Consider the following 17500-nt stretch of genomic DNA (forward strand, 5'->3'; position numbering starts at 1 on the left):
TCAGTTAGTACGAGTAAACACAAAAGTGAATACAAGTCACCAACCTCCACTAAGGGAAGGCTCGCCACATAAGGGCCATTCGGTCTAGGACACCGACCCGTGGCAATGCTGTGTAGAGAATAATTCGATACGAAGCACGGTACGAAACAGTCAAGACCGAAGTCTCGAGGCGCCCATGACTGCTTCTCGACCGAGATCGTAGAATAGCCACAGACGCGCGCTGCACCGACCGACTCGACCGAACCGTCGACTCTCTTATAGATACCGAACGGCCGGCCGGGACGCCGGCGCCGCGCGGTCAATAGCACGCGCGCTTATGGCCGCAAACCGCCGCGGCAACAGACCTCCCGGCGGGGCTGTTGGAACTTAGAGCGAAAAAAGTATAAAAATTTTTTTCACAAAATATAATAAATTTTAACATTTCTATATTATTTTACACAAAATAACCAACTTTTCATAATTCACCGAACTTTGAAAATTTTTCTAAGTCCCACAAATAAGAGGAAAATTTTTAAGTATCGGTCCTAGACGATTTTCGACGTGATATCACTGTAATATAGACGGTTTCTAACAATATATATCATAACACCAAACTCGCTACAATTATTATTTATCGAGTTATTAGCAAATAATGGACGGATGTGCTACTTCGTCGGACGTTCGACGAAAATTTTTCTAAGTCCCACCGCCAAGAGGAAACTTTTTCCCTATCGGTCCTAGACGATTTTCGACGTGATATCACTGTAATATAGACGGTTTCTAACAATATATATCATAACACCAAACTCGCTACAATTATTATTTATCGAGTTATTAGCAAATAATGGACGGATGTGCTACTCCGTCGACAAAACTCTGGAAATTTTTCTAAGTCCCACCGCTAAGAGGAAACTTTTTCCGTATCGGTCCTAGACGATTTTCGACGTGATATCACTGTAATATAGACGGTTTCTAACAATATATATCATAACACCAAACTCGCTACAATTATTATTTATCGAGTTATTAGCAAATAATGGACGGATGTGCTACTCCGTCGGACGTTCGACGAAAATTTTTCTAAGTCCCACCGCTAAGAGGAAACTTTTTCCGTATCGGTCCTAGACGATTTTCGACGTGATATCACTGTAATATAGACGGTTTCTAACAATATATATCATAACACCAAACTCGCTACAATTATTATTTATCGAGTTATTAGCAAATAATGGACGGATGTGCTACTTCGTCGGACGTTCGACGAAAATTTTTCTAAGTCCCACCGCCAAGAGGAAACTTTTTCCCTATCGGTCCTAGACGATTTTCGACGTGATATCACTGTAATATAGACGGTTTCTAACAATATATATCATAACACCAAACTCGCTACAATTATTATTTATCGAGTTATTAGCAAATAATGGACGGATGTGCTACTCCGTCGACAAAACTCTGGAAATTTTTCTAAGTCCCACCGCCAAGAGGAAACTTTTTCCCTATCGGTCCTAGACGATTTTCGACGTGATATCACTGTAATATAGACGGTTTCTAACAATATATATCATAACACCAAACTCGCTACAATTATTATTTATCGAGTTATTAGCAAATAATGGACGGATGTGCTACTCCGTCGACAAAACTCTGGAAATTTTTCTAAGTCCCACCGCTAAGAGGAAACTTTTTCCGTATCGGTCCTAGACGATTTTCGACGTGATATCACTGTAATATAGACGGTTTCTAACAATATATATCATAACACCAAACTCGCTACAATTATTATTTATCGAGTTATTAGCAAATAATGGACGGATGTGCTACTCCGTCGGACGTTCGACGAAAATTTTTCTAAGTCCCACCGCTAAGAGGAAACTTTTTCCGTATCGGTCCTAGACGATTTTCGACGTGATATCACTGTAATATAGACGGTTTCTAACAATATATATCATAACACCAAACTCGCTACAATTATTATTTATCGAGTTATTAGCAAATAATGGACGGATGTGCTACTTCGTCGGACGTTCGACGAAAATTTTTCTAAGTCCCACCGCCAAGAGGAAACTTTTTCCCTATCGGTCCTAGACGATTTTCGACGTGATATCACTGTAATATAGACGGTTTCTAACAATATATATCATAACACCAAACTCGCTACAATTATTATTTATCGAGTTATTAGCAAATAATGGACGGATGTGCTACTCCGTCGACAAAACTCTGGAAATTTTTCTAAGTCCCACCGCTAAGAGGAAACTTTTTCCGTATCGGTCCTAGACGATTTTCGACGTGATATCACTGTAATATAGACGGTTTCTAACAATATATATCATAACACCAAACTCGCTACAATTATTATTTATCGAGTTATTAGCAAATAATGGACGGATGTGCTACTCCGTCGACAAAACTCTGGAAATTTTTCTAAGTCCCACCGCTAAGAGGAAACTTTTTCCGTATCGGTCCTAGACGATTTTCGACGTGATATCACTGTAATATAGACGGTTTCTAACAATATATATCATAACACCAAACTCGCTACAATTATTATTTATCGAGTTATTAGCAAATAATGGACGGATGTGCTACTCCGTCGACAAAACTCTGGAAATTTTTCTAAGTCCCACCGCTAAGAGGAAACTTTTTCCGTATCGGTCCTAGACGATTTTCGACGTGATATCACTGTAATATAGACGGTTTCTAACAATATATATCATAACACCAAACTCGCTACAATTATTATTTATCGAGTTATTAGCAAATAATGGACGGATGTGCTACTCCGTCGGACGTTCGACGAAAATTTTTCTAAGTCCCACCGCTAAGAGGAAACTTTTTCCGTATCGGTCCTAGACGATTTTCGACGTGATATCACTGTAATATAGACGGTTTCTAACAATATATATCATAACACCAAACTCGCTACAATTATTATTTATCGAGTTATTAGCAAATAATGGACGGATGTGCTACTCCGTCGACAAAACTCTGGAAATTTTTCTAAGTCCCACCGCTAAGAGGAAACTTTTTCCGTATCGGTCCTAGACGATTTTCGACGTGATATCACTGTAATATAGACGGTTTCTAACAATATATATCATAACACCAAACTCGCTACAATTATTATTTATCGAGTTATTAGCAAATAATGGACGGATGTGCTACTCCGTCGGACGTTCGACGAAAATTTTTCTAAGTCCCACCGCTAAGAGGAAACTTTTTCCGTATCGGTCCTAGACGATTTTCGACGTGATATCACTGTAATATAGACGGTTTCTAACAATATATATCATAACACCAAACTCGCTACAATTATTATTTATCGAGTTATTAGCAAATAATGGACGGATGTGCTACTCCGTCGGACGTTCGACGAAAATTTTTCTAAGTCCCACCGCCAAGAGGAAACTTTTTCCCTATCGGTCCTAGACGATTTTCGACGTGATATCACTGTAATATAGACGGTTTCTAACAATATATATCATAACACCAAACTCGCTACAATTATTATTTATCGAGTTATTAGCAAATAATGGACGGATGTGCTACTCCGTCGACAAAACTCTGGAAATTTTTCTAAGTCCCACCGCTAAGAGGAAACTTTTTCCGTATCGGTCCTAGACGATTTTCGACGTGATATCACTGTAATATAGACGGTTTCTAACAATATATATCATAACACCAAACTCGCTACAATTATTATTTATCGAGTTATTAGCAAATAATGGACGGATGTGCTACTCCGTCGGACGTTCGACGAAAATTTTTCTAAGTCCCACCGCCAAGAGGAAACTTTTTCCCTATCGGTCCTAGACGATTTTCGACGTGATATCACTGTAATATAGACGGTTTCTAACAATATATATCATAACACGAAACTCGCTACAATTATTATTTATCGAGTTATTAGCAAATAATGGACGGATGTGCTACTCCGTCGACAAAACTCTGGAAATTTTTCTAAGTCCCACCGCCAAGAGGAAACTTTTTCCCTATCGGTCCTAGACGATTTTCGACGTGATATCACTGTAATATAGACGGTTTCTAACAATATATATCATAACACCAAACTCGCTACAATTATTATTTATCGAGTTATTAGCAAATAATGGACGGATGTGCTACTCCGTCGACAAAACTCTGGAAATTTTTCTAAGTCCCACCGCTAAGAGGAAACTTTTTCCGTATCGGTCCTAGACGATTTTCGACGTGATATCACTGTAATATAGACGGTTTCTAACAATATATATCATAACACCAAACTCGCTACAATTATTATTTATCGAGTTATTAGCAAATAATGGACGGATGTGCTACTCCGTCGGACGTTCGACGAAAATTTTTCTAAGTCCCACCGCCAAGAGGAAACTTTTTCCCTATCGGTCCTAGACGATTTTCGACGTGATATCACTGTAATATAGACGGTTTCTAACAATATATATCATAACACCAAACTCGCTACAATTATTATTTATCGAGTTATTAGCAAATAATGGACGGATGTGCTACTCCGTCGACAAAACTCTGGAAATTTTTCTAAGTCCCACCGCTAAGAGGAAACTTTTTCCGTATCGGTCCTAGACGATTTTCGACGTGACATCACTGTAATATAGACGGTTTCTAACAATATATATCATAACACCAAACTCGCTACAATTATTATTTATCGAGTTATTAGCAAATAATGGACGGATGTGCTACTCCGTCGGACGTTCGACGAAAATTTTTCTAAGTCCCACCGCCAAGAGGAAACTTTTTCCCTATCGGTCCTAGACGATTTTCGACGTGATATCACTGTAATATAGACGGTTTCTAACAATATATATCATAACACCAAACTCGCTACAATTATTATTTATCGAGTTATTAGCAAATAATGGACGGATGTGCTACTCCGTCGACAAAACTCTGGAAATTTTTCTAAGTCCCACCGCTAAGAGGAAACTTTTTCCGTATCGGTCCTAGACGATTTTCGACGTGATATCACTGTAATATAGACGGTTTCTAACAATATATATCATAACACCAAACTCGCTACAATTATTATTTATCGAGTTATTAGCAAATAATGGACGGATGTGCTACTCCGTCGGACGTTCGACGAAAATTTTTCTAAGTCCCACCGCTAAGAGGAAACTTTTTCCGTATCGGTCCTAGACGATTTTCGACGTGATATCACTGTAATATAGACGGTTTCTAACAATATATATCATAACACCAAACTCGCTACAATTATTATTTATCGAGTTATTAGCAAATAATGGACGGATGTGCTACTTCGTCGGACGTTCGACGAAAATTTTTCTAAGTCCCACCGCCAAGAGGAAACTTTTTCCCTATCGGTCCTAGACGATTTTCGACGTGATATCACTGTAATATAGACGGTTTCTAACAATATATATCATAACACCAAACTCGCTACAATTATTATTTATCGAGTTATTAGCAAATAATGGACGGATGTGCTACTCCGTCGACAAAACTCTGGAAATTTTTCTAAGTCCCACCGCTAAGAGGAAACTTTTTCCGTATCGGTCCTAGACGATTTTCGACGTGATATCACTGTAATATAGACGGTTTCTAACAATATATATCATAACACCAAACTCGCTACAATTATTATTTATCGAGTTATTAGCAAATAATGGACGGATGTGCTACTCCGTCGACAAAACTCTGGAAATTTTTCTAAGTCCCACCGCTAAGAGGAAACTTTTTCCGTATCGGTCCTAGACGATTTTCGACGTGATATCACTGTAATATAGACGGTTTCTAACAATATATATCATAACACCAAACTCGCTACAATTATTATTTATCGAGTTATTAGCAAATAATGGACGGATGTGCTACTCCGTCGACAAAACTCTGGAAATTTTTCTAAGTCCCACCGCTAAGAGGAAACTTTTTCCGTATCGGTCCTAGACGATTTTCGACGTGATATCACTGTAATATAGACGGTTTCTAACAATATATATCATAACACCAAACTCGCTACAATTATTATTTATCGAGTTATTAGCAAATAATGGACGGATGTGCTACTCCGTCGGACGTTCGACGAAAATTTTTCTAAGTCCCACCGCTAAGAGGAAACTTTTTCCGTATCGGTCCTAGACGATTTTCGACGTGATATCACTGTAATATAGACGGTTTCTAACAATATATATCATAACACCAAACTCGCTACAATTATTATTTATCGAGTTATTAGCAAATAATGGACGGATGTGCTACTCCGTCGACAAAACTCTGGAAATTTTTCTAAGTCCCACCGCTAAGAGGAAACTTTTTCCGTATCGGTCCTAGACGATTTTCGACGTGATATCACTGTAATATAGACGGTTTCTAACAATATATATCATAACACCAAACTCGCTACAATTATTATTTATCGAGTTATTAGCAAATAATGGACGGATGTGCTACTCCGTCGGACGTTCGACGAAAATTTTTCTAAGTCCCACCGCTAAGAGGAAACTTTTTCCGTATCGGTCCTAGACGATTTTCGACGTGATATCACTGTAATATAGACGGTTTCTAACAATATATATCATAACACCAAACTCGCTACAATTATTATTTATCGAGTTATTAGCAAATAATGGACGGATGTGCTACTCCGTCGGACGTTCGACGAAAATTTTTCTAAGTCCCACCGCCAAGAGGAAACTTTTTCCCTATCGGTCCTAGACGATTTTCGACGTGATATCACTGTAATATAGACGGTTTCTAACAATATATATCATAACACCAAACTCGCTACAATTATTATTTATCGAGTTATTAGCAAATAATGGACGGATGTGCTACTCCGTCGACAAAACTCTGGAAATTTTTCTAAGTCCCACCGCTAAGAGGAAACTTTTTCCGTATCGGTCCTAGACGATTTTCGACGTGATATCACTGTAATATAGACGGTTTCTAACAATATATATCATAACACCAAACTCGCTACAATTATTATTTATCGAGTTATTAGCAAATAATGGACGGATGTGCTACTCCGTCGGACGTTCGACGAAAATTTTTCTAAGTCCCACCGCCAAGAGGAAACTTTTTCCCTATCGGTCCTAGACGATTTTCGACGTGATATCACTGTAATATAGACGGTTTCTAACAATATATATCATAACACGAAACTCGCTACAATTATTATTTATCGAGTTATTAGCAAATAATGGACGGATGTGCTACTCCGTCGACAAAACTCTGGAAATTTTTCTAAGTCCCACCGCCAAGAGGAAACTTTTTCCCTATCGGTCCTAGACGATTTTCGACGTGATATCACTGTAATATAGACGGTTTCTAACAATATATATCATAACACCAAACTCGCTACAATTATTATTTATCGAGTTATTAGCAAATAATGGACGGATGTGCTACTCCGTCGACAAAACTCTGGAAATTTTTCTAAGTCCCACCGCTAAGAGGAAACTTTTTCCGTATCGGTCCTAGACGATTTTCGACGTGATATCACTGTAATATAGACGGTTTCTAACAATATATATCATAACACCAAACTCGCTACAATTATTATTTATCGAGTTATTAGCAAATAATGGACGGATGTGCTACTCCGTCGGACGTTCGACGAAAATTTTTCTAAGTCCCACCGCCAAGAGGAAACTTTTTCCCTATCGGTCCTAGACGATTTTCGACGTGATATCACTGTAATATAGACGGTTTCTAACAATATATATCATAACACCAAACTCGCTACAATTATTATTTATCGAGTTATTAGCAAATAATGGACGGATGTGCTACTCCGTCGACAAAACTCTGGAAATTTTTCTAAGTCCCACCGCTAAGAGGAAACTTTTTCCGTATCGGTCCTAGACGATTTTCGACGTGACATCACTGTAATATAGACGGTTTCTAACAATATATATCATAACACCAAACTCGCTACAATTATTATTTATCGAGTTATTAGCAAATAATGGACGGATGTGCTACTCCGTCGGACGTTCGACGAAAATTTTTCTAAGTCCCACCGCCAAGAGGAAACTTTTTCCCTATCGGTCCTAGACGATTTTCGACGTGATATCACTGTAATATAGACGGTTTCTAACAATATATATCATAACACCAAACTCGCTACAATTATTATTTATCGAGTTATTAGCAAATAATGGACGGATGTGCTACTCCGTCGACAAAACTCTGGAAATTTTTCTAAGTCCCACCGCTAAGAGGAAACTTTTTCCGTATCGGTCCTAGACGATTTTCGACGTGATATCACTGTAATATAGACGGTTTCTAACAATATATATCATAACACCAAACTCGCTACAATTATTATTTATCGAGTTATTAGCAAATAATGGACGGATGTGCTACTCCGTCGGACGTTCGACGAAAATTTTTCTAAGTCCCACCGCTAAGAGGAAACTTTTTCCGTATCGGTCCTAGACGATTTTCGACGTGATATCACTGTAATATAGACGGTTTCTAACAATATATATCATAACACCAAACTCGCTACAATTATTATTTATCGAGTTATTAGCAAATAATGGACGGATGTGCTACTTCGTCGGACGTTCGACGAAAATTTTTCTAAGTCCCACCGCCAAGAGGAAACTTTTTCCCTATCGGTCCTAGACGATTTTCGACGTGATATCACTGTAATATAGACGGTTTCTAACAATATATATCATAACACCAAACTCGCTACAATTATTATTTATCGAGTTATTAGCAAATAATGGACGGATGTGCTACTCCGTCGACAAAACTCTGGAAATTTTTCTAAGTCCCACCGCCAAGAGGAAACTTTTTCCCTATCGGTCCTAGACGATTTTCGACGTGATATCACTGTAATATAGACGGTTTCTAACAATATATATCATAACACCAAACTCGCTACAATTATTATTTATCGAGTTATTAGCAAATAATGGACGGATGTGCTACTCCGTCGACAAAACTCTGGAAATTTTTCTAAGTCCCACCGCTAAGAGGAAACTTTTTCCGTATCGGTCCTAGACGATTTTCGACGTGATATCACTGTAATATAGACGGTTTCTAACAATATATATCATAACACCAAACTCGCTACAATTATTATTTATCGAGTTATTAGCAAATAATGGACGGATGTGCTACTCCGTCGGACGTTCGACGAAAATTTTTCTAAGTCCCACCGCCAAGAGGAAACTTTTTCCCTATCGGTCCTAGACGATTTTCGACGTGATATCACTGTAATATAGACGGTTTCTAACAATATATATCATAACACCAAACTCGCTACAATTATTATTTATCGAGTTATTAGCAAATAATGGACGGATGTGCTACTCCGTCGACAAAACTCTGGAAATTTTTCTAAGTCCCACCGCTAAGAGGAAACTTTTTCCGTATCGGTCCTAGACGATTTTCGACGTGATATCACTGTAATATAGACGGTTTCTAACAATATATATCATAACACCAAACTCGCTACAATTATTATTTATCGAGTTATTAGCAAATAATGGACGGATGTGCTACTCCGTCGGACGTTCGACGAAAATTTTTCTAAGTCCCACCGCCAAGAGGAAACTTTTTCCCTATCGGTCCTAGACGATTTTCGACGTGATATCACTGTAATATAGACGGTTTCTAACAATATATATCATAACACCAAACTCGCTACAATTATTATTTATCGAGTTATTAGCAAATAATGGACGGATGTGCTACTCCGTCGACAAAACTCTGGAAATTTTTCTAAGTCCCACCGCTAAGAGGAAACTTTTTCCGTATCGGTCCTAGACGATTTTCGACGTGATATCACTGTAATATAGACGGTTTCTAACAATATATATCATAACACCAAACTCGCTACAATTATTATTTATCGAGTTATTAGCAAATAATGGACGGATGTGCTACTCCGTCGGACGTTCGACGAAAATTTTTCTAAGTCCCACCGCTAAGAGGAAACTTTTTCCGTATCGGTCCTAGACGATTTTCGACGTGATATCACTGTAATATAGACGGTTTCTAACAATATATATCATAACACCAAACTCGCTACAATTATTATTTATCGAGTTATTAGCAAATAATGGACGGATGTGCTACTTCGTCGGACGTTCGACGAAAATTTTTCTAAGTCCCACCGCCAAGAGGAAACTTTTTCCCTATCGGTCCTAGACGATTTTCGACGTGATATCACTGTAATATAGACGGTTTCTAACAATATATATCATAACACCAAACTCGCTACAATTATTATTTATCGAGTTATTAGCAAATAATGGACGGATGTGCTACTTCGTCGGACGTTCGACGAAAATTTTTCTAAGTCCCACCGCTAAGAGGAAACTTTTTCCCTATCGGTCCTAAACGATTTTCGACGTGATATCACTGTAATATAGACGGTTTCTAACAATATACATCATAACACCAAACTCGCTACAATTATTATTTATCGAGTTATTAGCAAATAATGGACGGATGTGCTACTTCGTCGGACGTTCGACGAAAATTTTTCTAAGTCCCACCGCCAAGAGGAAACTTTTTCCCTATCGGTCCTAGACGATTTTCGACGTGATATCACTGTAATATAGACGGTTTCTAACAATATATATCATAACACCAAACTCGCTACAATTATTATTTATCGAGTTATTAGCAAATAATGGACGGATGTGCTACTTCGTCGGACGTTCGACGAAAATTTTTCTAAGTCCCACCGCCAAGAGGAAACTTTTTCCCTATCGGTCCTAGACGATTTTCGACGTGATATCACTGTAATATAGACGGTTTCTAACAATATATATCATAACACCAAACTCGCTACAATTATTATTTATCGAGTTATTAGCAAATAATGGACGGATGTGCTACTCCGTCGACAAAACTCTGGAAATTTTTCTAAGTCCCACCGCCAAGAGGAAACTTTTTCCCTATCGGTCCTAGACGATTTTCGACGTGATATCACTGTAATATAGACGGTTTCTAACAATATATATCATAACACCAAACTCGCTACAATTATTATTTATCGAGTTATTAGCAAATAATGGACGGATGTGCTACTCCGTCGACAAAACTCTGGAAATTTTTCTAAGTCCCACCGCTAAGAGGAAACTTTTTCCGTATCGGTCCTAGACGATTTTCGACGTGATATCACTGTAATATAGACGGTTTCTAACAATATATATCATAACACCAAACTCGCTACAATTATTATTTATCGAGTTATTAGCAAATAATGGACGGATGTGCTACTCCGTCGGACGTTCGACGAAAATTTTTCTAAGTCCCACCGCCAAGAGGAAACTTTTTCCCTATCGGTCCTAGACGATTTTCGACGTGATATCACTGTAATATAGACGGTTTCTAACAATATATATCATAACACCAAACTCGCTACAATTATTATTTATCGAGTTATTAGCAAATAATGGACGGATGTGCTACTCCGTCGGACGTTCGACGAAAATTTTTCTAAGTCCCACCGCCAAGAGGAAACTTTTTCCCTATCGGTCCTAGACGATTTTCGACGTGATATCACTGTAATATAGACGGTTTCTAACAATATATATCATAACACCAAACTCGCTACAATTATTATTTATCGAGTTATTAGCAAATAATGGACGGATGTGCTACTCCGTCGACAAAACTCTGGAAATTTTTCTAAGTCCCACCGCTAAGAGGAAACTTTTTCCGTATCGGTCCTAGACGATTTTCGACGTGATATCACTGTAATATAGACGGTTTCTAACAATATATATCATAACACCAAACTCGCTACAATTATTATTTATCGAGTTATTAGCAAATAATGGACGGATGTGCTACTTCGTCGGACGTTCGACGAAAATTTTTCTAAGTCCCACCGCCAAGAGGAAACTTTTTCCCTATCGGTCCTAGACGATTTTCGACGTGATATCACTGTAATATAGACGGTTTCTAACAATATATATCATAACACCAAACTCGCTACAATTATTATTTATCGAGTTATTAGCAAATAATGGACGGATGTGCTACTTCGTCGGACGTTCGACGAAAATTTTTCTAAGTCCCACCGCTAAGAGGAAACTTTTTCCCTATCGGTCCTAAACGATTTTCGACGTGATATCACTGTAATATAGACGGTTTCTAACAATATACATCATAACACCAAACTCGCTACAATTATTATTTATCGAGTTATTAGCAAATAATGGACGGATGTGCTACTTCGTCGGACGTTCGACGAAAATTTTTCTAAGTCCCACCGCCAAGAGGAAACTTTTTCCCTATCGGTCCTAGACGATTTTCGACGTGATATCACTGTAATATAGACGGTTTCTAACAATATATATCATAACACCAAACTCGCTACAATTATTATTTATCGAGTTATTAGCAAATAATGGACGGATGTGCTACTCCGTCGACAAAACTCTGGAAATTTTTCTAAGTCCCACCGCCAAGAGGAAACTTTTTCCCTATCGGTCCTAGACGATTTTCGACGTGATATCACTGTAATATAGACGGTTTCTAACAATATATATCATAACACCAAACTCGCTACAATTATTATTTATCGAGTTATTAGCAAATAATGGACGGATGTGCTACTCCGTCGACAAAACTCTGGAAATTTTTCTAAGTCCCACCGCTAAGAGGAAACTTTTTCCGTATCGGTCCTAGACGATTTTCGACGTGATATCACTGTAATATAGACGGTTTCTAACAATATATATCATAACACCAAACTCGCTACAATTATTATTTATCGAGTTATTAGCAAATAATGGACGGATGTGCTACTCCGTCGACAAAACTCTGGAAATTTTTCTAAGTCCCACCGCTAAGAGGAAACTTTTTCCGTATCGGTCCTAGACGATTTTCGACGTGATATCACTGTAATATAGACGGTTTCTAACAATATATATCATAACACCAAACTCGCTACAATTATTATTTATCGAGTTATTAGCAAATAATGGACGGATGTGCTACTCCGTCGACAAAACTCTGGAAATTTTTCTAAGTCCCACCGCTAAGAGGAAACTTTTTCCGTATCGGTCCTAGACGATTTTCGACGTGATATCACTGTAATATAGACGGTTTCTAACAATATATATCATAACACCAAACTCGCTACAATTATTATTTATCGAGTTATTAGCAAATAATGGACGGATGTACTACTCCGTCGGACGTTCGACGAAAATTTTTCTAAGTCCCACCGCTAAGAGGAAACTTTTTCCGTATCGGTCCTAGACGATTTTCGACGTGATATCACTGTAATATAGACGGTTTCTAACAATATATATCATAACACCAAACTCGCTACAATTATTATTTATCGAGTTATTAGCAAATAATGGACGGATGTGCTACTCCGTCGACAAAACTCTGGAAATTTTTCTAAGTCCCACCGCTAAGAGGAAACTTTTTCCGTATCGGTCCTAGACGATTTTCGACGTGATATCACTGTAATATAGACGGTTTCTAACAATATATATCATAACACCAAACTCGCTACAATTATTATTTATCGAGTTATTAGCAAATAATGGACGGATGTGCTACTCCGTCGACAAAACTCTGGAAATTTTTCTAAGTCCCACCGCCAAGAGGAAACTTTTTCCCTATCGGTCCTAGACGATTTTCGACGTGATATCACTGTAATATAGACGGTTTCTAACAATATATATCATAACACCAAACTCGCTACAATTATTATTTATCGAGTTATTAGCAAATAATGGACGGATGTGCTACTCCGTCGACAAAACTCTGGAAATTTTTCTAAGTCCCACCGCTAAGAGGAAACTTTTTCCGTATCGGTCCTAGACGATTTTCGACGTGATATCACTGTAATATAGACGGTTTCTAACAATATATATCATAACACCAAACTCGCTACAATTATTATTTATCGAGTTATTAGCAAATAATGGACGGATGTGCTACTCCGTCGACAAAACTCTGGAAATTTTTCTAAGTCCCACCGCTAAGAGGAAACTTTTTCCGTATCGGTCCTAGACGATTTTCGACGTGATATCACTGTAATATAGACGGTTTCTAACAATATATATCATAACACCAAACTCGCTACAATTATTATTTATCGAGTTATTAGCAAATAATGGACGGATGTACTACTCCGTCGGACGTTCGACGAAAATTTTTCTAAGTCCCACCGCTAAGAGGAAACTTTTTCCGTATCGGTCCTAGACGATTTTCGACGTGATATCACTGTAATATAGACGGTTTCTAACAATATATATCATAACACCAAACTCGCTACAATTATTATTTATCGAGTTATTAGCAAATAATGGACGGATGTGCTACTCCGTCGACAAAACTCTGGAAATTTTTCTAAGTCCCACCGCTAAGAGGAAACTTTTTCCGTATCGGTCCTAGACGATTTTCGACGTGATATCACTGTAATATAGACGGTTTCTAACAATATATATCATAACACCAAACTCGCTACAATTATTATTTATCGAGTTATTAGCAAATAATGGACGGATGTGCTACTCCGTCGACAAAACTCTGGAAATTTTTCTAAGTCCCACCGCTAAGAGGAAACTTTTTCCGTATCGGTCCTAGACGATTTTCGACGTGATATCACTGTAATATAGACGGTTTCTAACAATATATATCATAACACCAAACTCGCTACAATTATTATTTATCGAGTTATTAGCAAATAATGGACGGATGTGCTACTCCGTCGACAAAACTCTGGAAATTTTTCTAAGCCCCACCGCCAAGAGGAAACTTTTTCCCTATCGGTCCCAGACGATTTTCGACGTGATATCACTGTAATATAGACGGTTTCTAACAATATATATCATAACACCAAACTCGCTACAATTATTATTTATCGAGTTATTAGCAAATAATGGACGGATGTGCTACTCCGTCGACAAAACTCTGGAAATTTTTCTAAGTCCCACCGCTAAGAGGAAACTTTTTCCGTATCGGTCCTAGACGATTTTCGACGTGATATCACTGTAATATAGACGGTTTCTAACAATATATATCATAACACCAAACTCGCTACAATTATTATTTATCGAGTTATTAGCAAATAATGGACGGATGTACTACTCCGTCGGACGTTCGACGAAAATTTTTCTAAGTCCCACCGCTAAGAGGAAACTTTTTCCGTATCGGTCCTAGACGATTTTCGACGTGATATCACTGTAATATAGACGGTTTCTAACAATATATATCATAACACCAAACTCGCTACAATTATTATTTATCGAGTTATTAGCAAATAATGGACGGATGTGCTACTCCGTCGACAAAACTCTGGAAATTTTTCTAAGTCCCACCGCTAAGAGGAAACTTTTTCCGTATCGGTCCTAGACGATTTTCGACGTGATATCACTGTAATATAGACGGTTTCTAACAATATATATCATAACACCAAACTCGCTACAATTATTATTTATCGAGTTATTAGCAAATAATGGACGGATGTGCTACTCCGTCGACAAAACTCTGGAAATTTTTCTAAGTCCCACCGCTAAGAGGAAACTTTTTCCGTATCGGTCCTAGACGATTTTCGACGTGATATCACTGTAATATAGACGGTTTCTAACAATATATATCATAACACCAAACTCGCTACAATTATTATTTATCGAGTTATTAGCAAATAATGGACGGATGTGCTACTCCGTCGACAAAACTCTGGAAATTTTTCTAAGTCCCACCGCTAAGAGGAAACTTTTTCCGTATCGGTCCTAGACGATTTTCGACGTGATATCACTGTAATATAGACGGTTTCTAACAATATATATCATAACACCAAACTCGCTACAATTATTATTTATCGAGTTATTAGCAAATAATGGACGGATGTGCTACTCCGTCGACAAAACTCTGGAAATTTTTCTAAGTCCCACCGCTAAGAGGAAACTTTTTCCGTATCGGTCCTAGACGATTTTCGACGTGATATCACTGTAATATAGACGGTTTCTAACAATATATATCATAACACCAAACTCGCTACAATTATTATTTATCGAGTTATTAGCAAATAATGGACGGATGTGCTACTCCGTCGACAAAACTCTGGAAATTTTTCTAAGTCCCACCGCTAAGAGGAAACTTTTTCCGTATCGGTCCTAGACGATTTTCGACGTGATATCACTGTAATATAGACGGTTTCTAACAATATATATCATAACACCAAACTCGCTACAATTATTATTTATCGAGTTATTAGCAAATAATGGACGGATGTGCTACTTCGTCGACAAAACTCTGGAAATTTTTCTAAGTCCCACCGCTAAGAGGAAACTTTTTCCGTATCGGTCCTAGACGATTTTCGACGTGATATCACTGTAATATAGACGGTTTCTAACAATATATATCATAACACCAAACTCGCTACAATTATTATTTATCGAGTTATTAGCAAATAATGGACGGATGTACTACTCCGTCGGACGTTCGACGAAAATTTTTCTAAGTCCCACCGCCAAGAGGAAACTTTTTCCCTATCGGTCCTAGACGATTTTCGACGTGATATCACTGTAATATAGACGGTTTCTAACAATATATATCATAACACCAAACTCGCTACAATTATTATTTATCGAGTTATTAGCAAATAATGGACGGATGTGCTACTCCGTCGACAAAACTCTGGAAATTTTTCTAAGTCCCACCGCTAAGAGGAAACTTTTTCCGTATCGGTCCTAGACGATTTTCGACGTGATATCACTGTAATATAGACGGTTTCTAACAATATATATCATAACACCAAACTCGCTACAATTATTATTTATCGAGTTATTAGCAAATAATGGACTTGAGTAGGGTGACACCCGGCCGTACTACATTCTGTTCTACAAATTGCACGGGTAAACGGCGGTTGGAAATGATGCTCCGTATTGTTAGTTAGTGTATCCCCGAAGGTCTATGCGTACCGCAGCGTTGGATTGACGAGGTTCCCTCTGTCTCTATCTTTTTTTTTCTCTACGATAGCATGTATCGCGATGACAAACGACTAGGAAGCGTGTTTACCGAGTTATTAGCGATCCGAGTGACACCCGGCCGTACTACATTCTGTTCTACAAATTGCACGGGTAAACGGCGGTTGGAAATGATGCTCCGTATTGTTAGTTAGTGTATCCCCGAAGGTCTATGCGTACCGCAGCGTTGGATTGACGAGGTTCCCTCTGTCTCTATCTTTTTTTTTCTCTACGATAGCATGTATCGCGATGACAAACGACTAGGAAGCGTGTTTACCGAGTTATTAGCGATCCGAGTGACACCCGGCCGTACTACATTCTGTTCTACAAATTGCACGGGTAAACGGCGGTTGGAAATGATGCTCCGTATTGTTAGTTAGTGTATCCCCGAAGGTCTATGCGTACCGCAGCGTTGGATTGACGAGGTTCCCTCTGTCTCTATCTTTTTTTTTCTCTACGATAGCATGTATCGCGATGACAAACGACTAGGAAGCGTGTTTACCGAGTTATTAGCGATCCGAGTGACACCCGGCCGTACTACATTCTGTTCTACAAATTGCACGGGTAAACGG

This window comes from Halictus rubicundus, unplaced genomic scaffold, assembly GCF_050948215.1.
Source record: "Halictus rubicundus isolate RS-2024b unplaced genomic scaffold, iyHalRubi1_principal scaffold0789, whole genome shotgun sequence".
Lineage (NCBI taxonomy): Eukaryota > Metazoa > Arthropoda > Insecta > Hymenoptera > Halictidae > Halictus > Halictus rubicundus.